The 15079-nt window shown below is 45.0% G+C and overlaps 1 long non-coding RNA gene across 1 annotated transcript; it reads left to right on the top strand.

The window, feature by feature from the left end:
- Nucleotides 1-8584: 8584 nt before the first annotated feature.
- LOC121837820 lies at nucleotides 8585-9195 on the top strand. Its single transcript, XR_006078322.1, has 3 exons — nucleotides 8585-8709; nucleotides 8806-8928; nucleotides 9025-9195. It is a non-coding gene; the product is annotated as an uncharacterized LOC121837820 (long non-coding RNA).
- Nucleotides 9196-15079: the final 5884 nt, after the last annotated feature.

Genomic DNA, 15079 nt, shown 5'->3' with positions numbered 1-15079 from the left:
GCGGAGGTCATTATACTAAAGCACGTGTCGAAGGTTCCGTTCCGCCGTCGCCTGTCGTTTTTTGGCGTGGTTGATCCGTTGCTTGTTATCCTGAACACGGCCCTTGACACAGTTCAGGCTGAAAGCTCAAGCGAGCTTGCGTCCGTAGGGGGTATCCACCTGCGGCTTGCAGCGCAGCCTTTGAGGAATGAGGCCACGTTAGTAATTCCGCACACTTTGTCAAACTAGCTCGCGACGCAACTGGGAAAACCGAACGTTCGTTAGTTGATCATCTCCGGGAACTTCAAAAGAAGGGTAGGATAAATGATTCTCTGTACCGCCGCCTTTTTTCCTCTGACGGATGCACACCTAAAATGTACGGCCTACCTAAAGTGCACAAACCAGAATGTCCTCTCCGCCCGATTGTATCCTTTATCGGTAGCCCCACGTACGACCTGACAAAATATTTGGTAGAGTTACTGGCGCCGGTGACAGGCAAAAATGGTCTTTGTGTGCAGAATTCCCAAGAATTCGTTCAGATATTCCGCGCTCGGCCCAGACCCTCCTTCCGAATGAAGGCATGTTTTCTTTTGATGTAGTTTCCCTTTTCACTAATGTTCCTAACAATGTTGCCATTGTTGTCGCACGCGAGCGTCTACTTGATGATCAAAGCCTAAGAGCACGCACGCCACTTCACGTTGATGATATAATTTTACTTTTGCGTTTTTGCTTAAACCAATGTTTTTTCACCTTCCGTGGGGAGACGTATCATCAGGTGAACGGGTGTCCGATGGGGAGCCCGGTATCTGTCAGTGTTGCCAATCTCGTTATGGAGCATATTGAGAAGAAAGTGCTGAAAAAAGTTATGTTCCCGGTCAAATTTTACCGCCGCTATGTGGATGACACTTTCGTCATTTTAGATAAAAGTCATGCTAATGATTTTCACCGGGAGTTAAACAGTGTTCACCCCGCGATACAGTTTTCTTGCGAGTCAGAACAGCAGGGCAAATTGCCCTTCCTAGATGTATCTGTAATGAGGACAGGCGAACCGAACCACAGGATTGAAACGGGTGTGTACCGCAAACCATGTGAATCAGATAATTTTTTGGATTTTTTGTCCCATCACCCAGTGCAACACAAGAAATCAGTAGTGCGATCGTTTGTACAGAGATCAAATACCGTGTCATCTAACGAGCTCCATGGCGCAAATGAGATGACTCATTTACAGGGAGCTTTGGTGAAACGTCACTACCCAAGGCGTTTTGTTGACGAGGTCAAAAACAAAATGAAACAAAATGTTCAACCGTGCGAAAGGGAAAGAGATAAGAATGTAGTGTGCATCCCCTATGTCAAAGGAGTCTCCGAACCTCTCAGTCGCGCTTTGAGGCCCCTTGGCATCCGAACTCTTTTCAAGCAATACAGAAATATTGGAAATTCCGTTTCCAAACCAAAGGACCCAACCCCGCCGAACGTCCAAAGAGGCGTTATCTACAAGATCCCCTGCAGTGACTGCCCAGCGTCCTACATTGGTGAAACCGGACGGAGGAGAGATACCAGAAGCGCGAGACACATGGACGGCAGAATCGTCCGATCCGACGTCCAATCCGACAGTACGAACGCCGCTCCGAATCGCCGCACGCGACAGTTTGAGACAGACGCTTCCGAACTTGCATGCGACACGACTATCCGTTCGGCTCCGCCCAGGAGATCCAAGCACTCAAGCGGAGGTCCGCGTTCACAGATCTCTGGTCCTAGATTGACGGTTTCGCTCACACGAGCGTAGTTAGAAGCTCGTTGTCGTTAGCGCGTGCATTCTTTGCCGAAGCCATATTTCTCGAATGGGTCAGCGGGATCCACGCTTCCGGCTTCCCATCGCCGTTCGCTTCGTCCCGCCAGACTCAGTGCGTCATCATGACGTTCGCGCTAGCTGTGCTGTCATTGGCTGGACGCATCCGACAATCCGTCCGCCGTGCGAAACTATCTGGCGCGTTAGACGCACGTCGGATCGCCGATCCGGCGTCTGAAGCGACCAAATTTTTCGGATCAGGCAGTCGCATTGCCGGATCGGACGTCGGATCGGATGGATTTTTCGCGCATGTGTCTCGCGCTTAAAAGAACACAAGCGTGACGTCACGTACGCATCCCACGCGACGCGACTGAAGACAGAACTGGCGGACCATGCGTGGACAATGGGGCATTCTTTCGACTTTCCGGCCGCGACGACCTTGGCGAGGGAGGACAGATGGGGGCCCCGAAAGCTCCTAGAATCGTGGTTTGTTCGCAGGGACACATCCGTCTGCAACAAAAACCGCGGCCCTCTCCACGAAGCTTAAACGGACATTCGTGATAAATAGCGTTGAGTTGAGGTTGAACCCTGCATTTGCTGTGTAACTACTGATGATGCCTCCCGCATGGGAGGCGAAACGTCTAATGAAGTTGTTTTTTCTGTTACGTCAAGTCGGTGTTCTTATTTTAATTATGACGTCTCCCGGCTTTTGGAGTATTTTTGGAAAAATTGCGCGGGCCTCTTACCACAACCGCTAGCCTTGTACCTGCTCCACAAGTTGTAACTTTAGCGCACTACTGCGCTATATGAATATGTATTCATATAGCATAATACATAATGAACTGAATCGGGTGATTTAGAATTATACTAATGATATTTAATAAATCTGAACACTGACCAATCAACTCTATATTTACGGTGGCGCAACGCATGTTTCAGATTTTTCAGAACATTGGCAACGATGTATACAAAACCCTCAATTATCCTACTGGTGTACTTATCTTCATCGTTTCTCCTCAACGTGTGTGACTCAAGAGGCCCTAATAACCCGACAAAGGAGTTCTACAATGTAGGTAAATTGTGTGCATTCTGATGTCTTACGTGTATTAGAATATGCTTATCGATGTACTACGTCGAAATAAAATCGAAGGTAGACTTAAAATATGACTGGGGCTAAGACGGTCTGCTTTATATTCAAAATATGTTTGCTTCAGAATGAAGTGTTGTCTCCCCTTACTAGATAGAGTAAAATATACACGCTATCACAATCCCTGCGTACTCGTTTTCCTTATAAACTTGTTGACATAATTTGTTTGAACCGCGTATAGACTGTTATTATAGTTAATTTTCCCCAAACAGCAGACAGGACCTTAACCCCAATACTCTTTTACACCTTTTTATTTTCCACCAACCAAACTATGCCAGAAAAAAAGACATATACGCGAACATGACAATTTTAAATATGTATAAATAAGACGAGTGCGAAAACTAGTCTATTGACTTTATTGAAAAGTCCGATAAGAAATAGTTTATAGGAGTTAATTGGAGTTATTGTAATCCAAACAGGGTTTAATGTTTATTGAAGCACAGTTCATCCCAATACAATATGAGGTTATTGGTTTTGGGCGACAGTTTATGGAATACAATATGTCGTATCCTCCTCTACTTATGGGAATGCGCGACAACATCTGTTGCATGGTACGAAGTTGAAAGTGGACAGATTTTAAAATTTTCTTGCACATATCTCGATCTGTGCACAAGAATATTTATCGATAATAACAAATCCGAGTGCTAAAAATATTTATTCATTGTTTTGGATTAAATCACAAATAACTTCAAGAAACTAGCGAGCTGGTGTTTTCAGGATCGAGTTGCAGTCTCGGACATTGGCAATCTGGGTCGCTAAAACGACGTATCCCGCCGTCTGCTTGTCTCACCTAACCCCTCCCCTCCCCCCCCTCCCCCCCCCCTCCCCCCCCCCCCCTCCCCCCCCGCGCACGCTCCCACGACAAACCTTTTCGGGTAATTCTCGTAATACTAACATTCCGTGACGAGGCACGAGGTGCTTTCACCCTTCAACAACATAAACCGCGCATGAACTGCCGTGAAAGCGGAACTGCACAACTGAGCGCATTCATTGTACGATCGTACGTGCGCAATACCGTTGCGAAAACGTAAGCAAAGACTCCAAACACCTTCCCTAACACACAAACTCTAGGAGCCACGGTAACGAAAACACAATACGACACAAACAGAAATAACATCGAATTTTTCCTGGAACTGAGGCTTTGCCTGAAGTCACTGGCGTCACCACGTGATAGGGTCACGTGCCATGTACATCCTCTTAACAGTGTGATCGTACTCTGCGCTCCACTGCCCTATGGGCTCGCGCTCAAAAACGGTTCTCCCGTTCTGCCTCCTACTCCTGCGTCGGTGACGTTGGTGGGTGTCGTTGCCGACTGCCGGGGAAAAGGCGTCGTTTGAAAGTTTTTCGGGCTCTCGGCCGTGCTTTAGATAGAATGGCAACTCTCAAGTCTCAACTCACAAGCCAAATGGAACGTATAAAGCTACGGAGAAGTTAGCATTACTGTCTAAGCGTTTTCAAGTACTATGGCGCCCGACAGCGCCCTCTACTTTCTATTTGCGCGTATTCTCACGCTCTTCTGCACGGGCGTACCTGACTCTGGTTCGGCCTTTGACGACTTTTTGGCGCCGAGAGTGCTTGTTCTGTTGTATGGCGTAGGCGACATGAGTTTAACTCTCATGCAGTATGCATCTCTCGGCAGTTGCGTTACCCAGACGCCTTTCGTTAGCAGACCACCGCGCTAGGTAGTGAATTCACGCTCTCGTTTTTGTTACACCTTACCCAGGTAAGATGTTTTCTTGAAATTATGATACACGTATTGTACAGTCTCGAACCAAAAAAAAAATGCGAAAGACGGAGCGATAGCCTCTCGCGCTCATCGCAAACAATTTACGTAAATACATGCATTTTTTTCTCATCAATATGTACACAAGCTTGCTGAAGATGGTACAAAACTGCTAATCGTAAAATGAAGGCGAGAAAGACACTTGGGTCACAGAGTACACCCAGAGCTTGACTCTTGTCTTATGTTGGTTGCCCTTCCTCAGAAAGGTATAAGACCTGTGCACCGAAGAATGCTTCATTTGTTCGAGTCCGTGTGTTGTTACGAATACCTTGGTATTCACACAATATCCAAACTTTCGTGGAGCATTCAGATAAAGCACGCCATTAACAATGCTAACCCCATGCTTTGTATTCGAGAAGGAAAAGTGGATCGAAACCGTCCACTTTCCCTCCTACCCTCATGTGTTTCACAGGCGCGGATTACAAGCCTGAAGCACATTCGTATGTTATCTGTACCCCTTGGGCACAAAAAGAAAGTAATGACATTTCCTTTTCTACTTGAGAGGATGTAGGACCGTGTCTTCTGAAGCAACGCTTGTTATTTATTATTTAGATCTTGACCTTGATTCATTATTATGGGCTACTTGCATTATGAATTACTGTTTTGTTTAACGGTGGCACTCATATTAGCGACACATGGCTATCAGGTGCGTACAAAGCAGGAGTTAAAAGGTCAAATTTAAAGTCAAAGTTATTTTTCGGCTTAATGTCAACACACCCCGAACACCTGAGGCAACCAAAAGGCGGAAGCCCGTACTCCAAGTGCTGGCTGCCTCCTCGGGTGGACTTTAGTCTTTAATGGTAATTTTATGCAATGAAGTAATTTAAATTTTAGAGCAGCAGCGAGCATGCACGACACTCCAGGGATAGTCCTTTCGGTCGACAGAAACAAGGTGGCCTCAACAGCCATCGAAGGAAAGGGGATGGGACTTCTTGGCGTCAACATTTCGCCGACTGCGCGACTGTGGCATGGCCAAGCAGTTTTGACTGAGGTATATTATTAGAATATTATAAAGCTTTTATTTGACAAGAGTGATAACTCTAAGAACCCAACCTAATATAGTGTACGGCCAAATATGACTGACATTTCCGCCTTGCTAAAACAATTCAATGCAGCATTAACCCACGAAGTGAAAGTTCATCTGTTGCAAATTATGTCACGAGTGGAACAGATCTCAAATACTTCATATTCTCGAAGTTTCGCAGGTCAATTGATCCTCCAGACAGGACAAAGCAAGATGGCGTGCCGTGACGAATCACCGACATATGGCCCAATACGTTAGAGAATACACAGAAAGAACAAAACACATGAAGGACGAACACAGACACACACAGTTCTATGTTCGTCCTTCATGTGTTTTATTCTTTCTGTGTATTCTGTAGTTTTCAACGCGCTCTGCTACGCGCACTCCATTAGACTTTAGTCCTTTTTTTTTTTTTTTTTTTGCCGGGTAAAACACCTTTTTGTTTGTGTTGTTGGGCAGGTTAAACTCTCCTCATCACAAGCCTGCAGACAGTCACTCACACGGCCTGCTGGTTGTCGGAAGTCCCCCCTTATTTTTATCGACACCAGTCTTCTGAAAGCAAGAAGAGGAAAGAGATTAGAGCGGGGGAAAGCCGTGATGTTTGCATGGTTCATGTCCAAACTAGAAACGGACGGCTGGATAACAACTTTAATTTCGGATGCCAGAGCTGTGTCGCTTTACGCTATCGTCCACACCTACTGTTTGGCGGCCTTGAATACCTTTGTTGAACGGGCTGTTTCAATTATTATTGGTTAATGGCAGTGGCGTAGCCAGGAAAAAAATGTTCAGAAGGTGTTTTTGTTTGCTCAAACCAATCAAAATGCGAAAAAAAAGATGAGAAAGAGAGAGAGGGAGGAAAAGAAATTGAATAAACACAATTTTAGTTACTATTTTCTTATTTCTTAGAAGACCGAAATTCACCCTTTTTCGCCACATCTCGTTCGTTCAATATCTAACGAGGAAAAGTTTAACGGTGAACAAAGAAAACACGCAATCATAAAATATTATAATGGGATTTGAACAAAGAAGTCCAGACAGGCCCACAAAATATTCCGGTGCGTACACCTCTCTGCAGAACACTCGGGCATCCAATGACTAAAAAACTACAGAAGAATGCCAGAGAATAGGGAAGTTTAGAATACGATTAAACATAAAAACTGCAATGCGTACTGGGGCTATGAGCATTCCCCATCTGTGCGCAAACCAGAACTTGCCCAGGCAGTTTACTTAACGAAACGAATGCTCCGCACAGGCTGGAGATTTGCTCGAAGTCGAGGCTTGCGACAAAGAGACCGACGTCGTTCGCCACAACATCACTCTCACCTAGGGACGACGATGCTGCAAGACGTGAATGTGCCGACTGTATTGGAGACCTTAATGGCACGCTTGAAGTTGGAGGTTAATAATCATTCTTGAAAAAAAAAGCATGAAGCGAGAGCTTGGCTATAGAACTCATTACTTTCACGACTCACGTGTTGAACAGAAGGTTATAAACATTACCTATTGTAGCCATCAAAGAAGTCAAGTAGGTACGCGTTGAAACCAAGTGACAATGGGCATTCCAAAGTTTTGACGGTGCATATGCTGCCACTTTTCTCTCTCGCTGCTATTTGTTTCTTTTTTTTTTTTAAGGGGCTCTTTTTTGTTGGTTGGTGTGTTAGTGAAAATAAAGGAGTGCAGGCTAGTAAACTCTAAAAAAGGGGAAGACGAGACGAAAACAAGAAAAAAAAAACGCTACGCTGTTTGTTACTTCGTCGTCCTGTTTTCATTGTAGAGCTTGCTGCCCTGAAATCCACCTCTTTCCGGGTATTCCGGTTTGAGAGTACGCGACGCACATGTTGCCAGGCCAAATTAGGCCGGTAGGAAAACAACATCGTCATTTTACTGTGAGTGAATGGCGAGTTGTGGCTCGTGGTGAGGTTGTACGATGCCAACGAATTGTGTGGCCTTTGAGTGCCGAAATTGGCACAAGCCAGGGGAGGGGAAAAGTTTTTTCCGTTTCCCGTCGGCGAAGTACGACCCCGATCGTAGAGCGGCGTGGAATCGCGCGGTGAAGAGGGCCCGCTGGACGGACCCAAAAAAGCCTTGGGAGCCAAGGGAGCAATCCCGCTTATGCGGCGCTCACTTCGTCACTGGTAAGTCGTTTTAATCGCTCCTAAGAAGTGTAAATAGAAGACGATAGAAAGCTGCGTGATCATTACATTGCGGCTTCGTTAAACAGGAAAACCAATGCTGGACAAGCACCACCCCGACTTCGTTCCGACCGTGTTCGAGCACGCCAAAAAACAGCCGCCGCCTCTCGCTCGCTACATGCGATGGAAAAATCGCGCGTACACCGAAGGTACGAAGTGACGATAGTTGAAACTTGCGCTAGTTCTTGTACTCTTGCTATTTCTTGGCCGTGTCGTGTTCATGCGTTGAAGCTAGCTGTTTTACTTGAAGGCGGCTCTTTGATGTGTAATGATTTGCGGACCGATGGAGAAGAAAGCGCGAAAGGGCGGTTGTATTTCTGTGAAAAATGTTTTTTTTTTTGCTGTCCGTTTATTCCGTTCTACACGGAAAGCAGGAAACGTTTCTGCTTTCCGTGACATTTATAATAGAAACTGTGACTTGCAGCTTTTCGGCAGCTAAAAGCTAAATCGCAGTGCAAGCTTTTCTAAATGTCTTTTAAAAAGTGGTCCAAAAGCGTCTCGTACCAAAAGTAACTCCTGAGACCCTGTGCATGGCTTGAAGTAGCCTGCACCAGACACAAAATATAAGAATAGAAAAAACGTCTCTCCAGAGGATGCCGCTGATTTTCCGTAATCGTATGCATGCCTTGTTGGTTTTGTCACTAAAATATATGTTATCTTTAAACAACAAACCAGCTCCGACAGACGTTGCAGTTTCCACCAGCCCGCAGCCGGGATCCTCGCAGCTGGCAGGCCAGCCCTCAACAGCGGCGGCTGCCTTGCTCACACAAGGAGGATGCTCGCAGCAACCCCCCGAAGGTGTGAATTGTCTGATGCAGCTGATTTGCCGTAATCGTATGCATGCCTTGTTTGTTTTGTCACTAAGATAGATGTTATCTTTAAACAACAAACCAGCTCCGACGGACGCTGCATTCCCCACCAGCCCGCAGCTGGGAGCCTCGCAGCTGGCAGACCAGCCCTCAACAGCGGCGGCTGCCTTGCTCACACAAGGAGGATGCTCGCAGCAACCCCCCGAAGGTGTGAATTGTCTGATGCAGCTGATTTGCCGTAATCGTATGCATGCCTTGTTTGTTTTGCCACTAAGATAGATGTTATCTTTGAACAACAAACCAGCTCCGACGGACGCTGCAGTCCCCACCGGTCCGCAGCTGGGAGCCTCGCAGCTGGCGGGCCAGCCCTCACCTCCCGCTGACTTCATGATGGCGGCAGCCAAAAGTGTGCACCCTTGTCCGCCCTCCAGGGGACCTGATGAGATGTTCAGCGAGCCCTCATGTTCAGAGCAACCTCCCAAAGGTGTGGATTGTTTGTACTTGGCCTTTTATTACAGCATACTCTCTATGTAAACGGGTTCAGCAACCTATGTGTAAGTAAGAATGTGGCATATGTGACTCAGTGTAGTCATTTGTGCCCTTTATGTAAGCAACAGGGCAGTTTTAATATGCATGTAGGAGTATTGCACTGTCAAGTTTAGGCATACACCATGACAGGTGATGACGATGGGTGTAGAACGACCGACAGGAATCATGAAGTTTTCATAGAGAATTCTATTACACACTTAAGTCCTGTTTTAGTCTTTCCTTGATACAGTAGCTTAGCTCCAAACCTTTGGCGGTTTCGACGAAGCTGGGCACAAGCTCGATCCTGAGATTAGATTACAACTCCTTGAAGGAAGCAAGGGGTGGTGGTGCATAGCGCGGCCTGTTCGTGAGCCTCACTTGCTCCGACTACCAACAGCTGCTGTGTGCCTTAACCGTCTTCGGCAAGCATTGATTTTAGCAGACGACGCCCAAGGAAATGGCGTCCGATTTTGCTGGCTTCAAACGTGGGCTTCGTTCGGAACGACATGGGGGTGTAGTGATATCAGTGCATGCTTAGATATTTTCACAATGCATTTCTACGGGCGTAAAGTGAAGAAAAAGGGTTCAAAGTAAGGACTTAACGCAGAGGGCTGGCTTTCTCCTGTGCCTAATATTTTGACGTGCCTTACACAAATGTTTTTGTAGCGTAAGCTACACTGGCCGAGGTTGAGCAGTTTCGCGTGGCTCCTGGAGAGCCGTGCTGCGCATGCGCGAGAAACAGTGACGTCACACGTGTCAGTCCCCGATGCACGCGCCGCGCGCATGCACCCGCTCGAGATCATGGCTCGCGCTGTCCGGTTGTTCTGGGTGGCAGCTTGGTTGCTTGATACATAACAACACGGCGCACATCATCGGATCTCAAAGTAGTCACATAATGCGTATACCATGTGTGTGTCACTGAAGCAGCAATAAGCATGATAATCACTCTAGTCCTAGACAACCAGGAAAGCTAAGAATAACCAGCTTTACCTAAGCTTACGCTACGTATCTCCTGGCATAGCCGAGCTAAGCCTTTGCAATTTTTTATTGGTTCTCTGACGGCTAGTTCTTTTTCTACATGTAACATGGTCCTAAAGTATCTATCTGTTGCTGTATCTGCAAGAAGTAACTCGGCAACATCAGCTTCCATGATCTTCACCTATATATGTGCGATTCCTTTACAGAAATGGAGCAGGACGCTGCAATGGCCCCGACCACAGCGGGTGTCAGTTCCGAGGCACTCAGGCTGCGAGACCTGAAACTGGCGGAAATGCAGCAGATGATACTGCATCTTCAGACCGAGAATGAGCGCCTCCAAGAGACCGTTGAAGTTCTGCAGGCGACACAGCTGAGAGTTGAGACCATCCGAGAGGATCCTAAATGCTGCATGTATTACATTGGGCTTCCCGAGTTTTCTGTCTTCCGCGAACTATATAAGTTTTTTGAACCTCGGGCAACCAGAATGACTTACTGGCACGGGGACGCCAAGACAAACGGTGAGATCAAACGCCGCACAGGGAAACTCGACCTAAGGGCTTACTCCCCTACAATAATGCCCAGAACTGGGTGATGTAGGTATTCGAATAAATAAATAAATAAATAAATAAATAAAAGGAACTTAACACCTAGTGTGAATCCGGAACACGCAGAGGTCGTTTTCATTTAGGTCGCATTAGAGAGAAAAATGAACCCTTTTAAGGGGTGGTAATGATTATACAGAGGTACAAGGCAATTTCCGACGGACGATGACGCAGACTTTCCAGAGAGCTTCCAGTGAAGCGTTCTAGTGGAAGGTGTTTCCATGTCAGATCCTACAATAACTGTCCGGGTCATATTGTGGATATTTCCCTAAGAAATATATGAGAAAGTCATGTTTATTTGAGGAAACTTCGGCTATATGTGAACGCCGTAGCTAAATGTTTCCCAGAGATATGAAATTGAGAAGCTCGAGACTTGGACTTTGCCGGAATTTCATTATGGTAATCTGCGCAGCCGCCAATGTCACACCAACCCAGGCACGTAGCTAATTTTTGTTTCATTTATTTTATAGACAATTTAAAATAAGCACACCAAATATTAAAAAATGAAATGATATGTTTCATGCCAAAAAAACCAAAAACGAAGCAGCCCCCTTTCTTCCTCCCCCCCCCCCCCAAAAAAAAAAAAGAACAAAACACGTTTTTAAAGACAGATTCACAAATTATTTACCTACAAATAAGTTTATGCAAAACGTCACAAAACATATCAAAATGCGCGTCTGAAATGTAGCTTACGAATACATAAATATATTGCTTATCCACTTTTGTAATGTTCTTAATGCAGAGACGTAAGTCATTTTTCTGAAAGTAGCAAAGGGTGCACGTCAATATTAAAACAAAACTCTAACTTCATTTCCTTTAAACCCCCCTAACTTCTTTCAGCGACTTGAACTAACCTGTGATGTCAAAATATATTGAGTAGCATTCAAACTGGAATTGAGAAAAGAGACAACAAACCTTCAGTCAAATTGATCTGGCTTGTCTGTTATAGGAGCTTTGCCATACGACGTGGGATCCAAAGAGATTTTGCCTAAAAACGACAGTCTGTGCAACGACTGGCTAAAGAAATAATAAAACAAACTCGGGACAAGGAAAGAAATGTTCGTCGTGCCTTGTCCTGAGTTTGTTTTATTATTTATGTTGCCAGTCAATGTTATTAAAAGCTCTTCCGTTAACGTACAACGGTGCTGCTCTATTGCAGAGCGTAGAAAGTCGTAATAACTTAAAACCATGGGACAAGAAACTATGAGAAAAAAGGACAACACAACAAAGAATTTCGAGAATAGCTGAGTTTATTTGACCACGCCAAAACAAGAAAAGATCTAGAAAACAGAACATGACGTCACGAAGATTTCACCGGACGTAGGTGACAGGCTAAATCCCTACAACAATAGACACGCTTCCGACAACGAGCATCCGCAAAAATAATCTCCGTCAACAACACGGGAACCGACCAACTTCCTAACGTCAGGGTGTTAGATTATGATGTTTCTTAACCAGCTCGTTTGCGTACATTCATTTCTTAGAAAGTCATACCGTCCCAGCTTTGTTTTAATTTTCTGTAACCTTTTGTTGTTTTTAATGGTGGCACCGAAAGCAATGGTCGGTCGCCGTCGAATAAAAAAAAAGTAAGGATTTTGTTTCTTATATGTTACTGTAACATGCTAATCAACTCCAGTAGAAAAAAAAAACACTTTATGAGCAGTCTGTCGTACGACAGACTGCTCATAAAGTGTTTTTTTCTTCTGCAGTTGATTTGCATACATATTTTGGTATGTCATTCTGTCGCTAGTGACACGAGCGAGCCTCCTGCAAACTTGTGTTTGGAAGTTTTTTTGTTTTTTTTGCCTTGCCTATTGAAAAGCAGACGTCTATGGACTATTTGATAAGGAGCTCTTAGGCCACAGCTATTTGGCGACTCCCGAAATTCTCCTTAGCTAAAGTTTCTGCCAAATTGCTTGCGCTGTCAAAACCCAGTCAACTCGACTCACAAGCTGCGTTTTGCATTCAGACTTTTCCGCCATATCTTGAAAGATTGTACTTTATCTGCCTATTCAGGCCGCTTACCTTATTTGTGTTGTCTTCCGGTGTGACGACCTGGAAATACCAGGGCCCTTGACGCGCGCCATTCGACGAAGTTTGACTATTACCTTTGCTGAGATAATCTCCCGAAAGTATTCAGGCCGCTTACCCTATTTGTGTTGTCTTCCGGTGTGACGACCAGGAATTAGCAGGGCCCGTGACGCGCGCCATTCGACGTGGCTTGACTATTACCTTTGCTGAGATAATCTCCTGAAAGTATTCGTGGTTTTTGTGGAAAATAGCTGGTGGGGTTCGGGGTAGGGGAAGAAACGGACATGTCTGTTCATTTACTTCGTTGCTGCGCTAAATGCATGCTCTCCTCAAAACGTACCCTAAAACAAGTCCTGGTTCTATCCGATCGTCGTTGAGTGACTGCCGTCGACATTGAAGAGTGGAAATATCGTGTTATCCGAGATTTTTCTCAAACCCTTTTCATATATGTGGCACCATGGGGTAAGTACCATATGTTGTTTGATCAACGACAATTGTTGAATTTCATGTTGCAAGCGGGAAATACCCATGTAGAATGGACTAATTTACTTCGAACCTCATTAAGGTGAATGCGTCAAAGACAAAACTGGTTTGTTTTAAAAATTAACTTAACGGGTTGAACTCCCACTTTCTGTAGCGCTACATACATTCAGCTGCAGATCTTGTGATTGTGAAATTATTGAATGTGTAAATCTGTAAAATACCTCGGAATATACATCGATAGTGATTTATCCTGGTGTACACTTTTGACCTATTTGTGCAAAAGTTAAGAAGCATTTCGTGCTTACTATACAATGTTAAAATGTTTCTGCCTTTCTCTGTTAGGAAAATGATAGCACAGGATTTGGCATATAGTTATTTACGGTACGGCATAACAGCTTTCATGGGATGTTCGTTGTTCTGGCGCGCAAGAGTTAATTCGTTGTTGAAAAGAATTTTTGAAAAGTGTCGGGTTTGACATGCCACTGCAGAAATATTTCAAAAACTTCAAATATCGTATTTTGAGGGGCTTTTTAGGGAAACCGTCGTGCCGCGTCTATTCTGGAGCCCCCCCCCCCCCCCCCCCCCCCCCCCCCCCCAATTTCAAACCCCCTATGTTCAACAGCGGCCAATGAGGCCATCTCTTCGTTTCGAGGTATGGTGAGCGTGTGAGAGCGTATTATGTGCCGCATATATTTAACCGCCATCCAGAATCAATGCTCCTTATAACGTCAAGAAAAAAACTTAGGAATGCGTTATGTAACTTAGAGGAATGAAGTCAAATTTTAGAGTAAATTTCGTTTTTATCGTGCTTTTTTTTTCGTTCTTATCCCCCCCCCCCCCCCCTCTTAAAAAAAAAAAAAATTGCGGTTGCAGTGCGTTTAAGGTGTTTGTTTAGTGTGTATCTTTTCGGTCTGAGTTAATACGCACTGCGGTTTCAGAGAACGGGAGTGCTATAGATTGTAAATTGCTTTCAATTAATCTTCTCATTATCAAATCTATATGATTTCGTCACCTGCCCAGCCAGGCACACAAGCCCTTGAGGCTTATTCCGGATCGCTATTGTATTTTGAAACATGCTTGTTCTATTAATAAAGCTATGTTCTGTTATTTTGGCTATCTTCTGTGGTCAAATATTTACGACAGTTAAGACCTTTGTACATTGACGTGGCTGAGCACTTGGCGGCGTAAAAACATCTGCGTAAAATGGGACAAACATTTCAGTTGGATCCGTTCGGTCATCTCGGACTAACCGAAAGTAGCTTACATTTGTATATTTTTCTTCCCAAAGATGGCAAAAGGCTTTCTCAAAGGCCTCCAAAATCAAATTTCAAATCAAAATTAAAACAAAAAAAAACATTAAGGCGCCACCAGTGTCCGGAATTGCGCCTACGCAGGCTGCCACAGCCCACTGATGACAAAACCCATAGCCCAACGCAGTCGGACAATACTGACGGACATTCTCGAGACCAGAGATCCGCGCTTTAAATCGCATGGTTAGAGGCTGCTACTGGAAAGATATAGTTGGTAACAGGGTGGGAACACATATGACACTTCACATCCAGCCCGTGATCATTGCCTTTTCCCGGGTTTTGTCTGCGCGTGCGGTGAAGTGTAGAAAGACACAGAAAGCTCACACTGGAGGCGAAGCATCTCCCGAGTTCTTAACCTGTCGCTGATTATAGATATAAAAATCACAGCTTCTCGCGGACTCACTAATTGCACTTTTTTTTTGCAGTT

Source organism: Ixodes scapularis, unplaced genomic scaffold (genome assembly GCF_016920785.2).
Source record: "Ixodes scapularis isolate PalLabHiFi unplaced genomic scaffold, ASM1692078v2 PGA_scaffold0__279_contigs__length_252992795, whole genome shotgun sequence".
NCBI classification, from domain to species: Eukaryota; Metazoa; Arthropoda; class Arachnida; order Ixodida; family Ixodidae; genus Ixodes; species Ixodes scapularis.
This window is presented reverse-complemented; position numbering and strand designations above follow the sequence as displayed.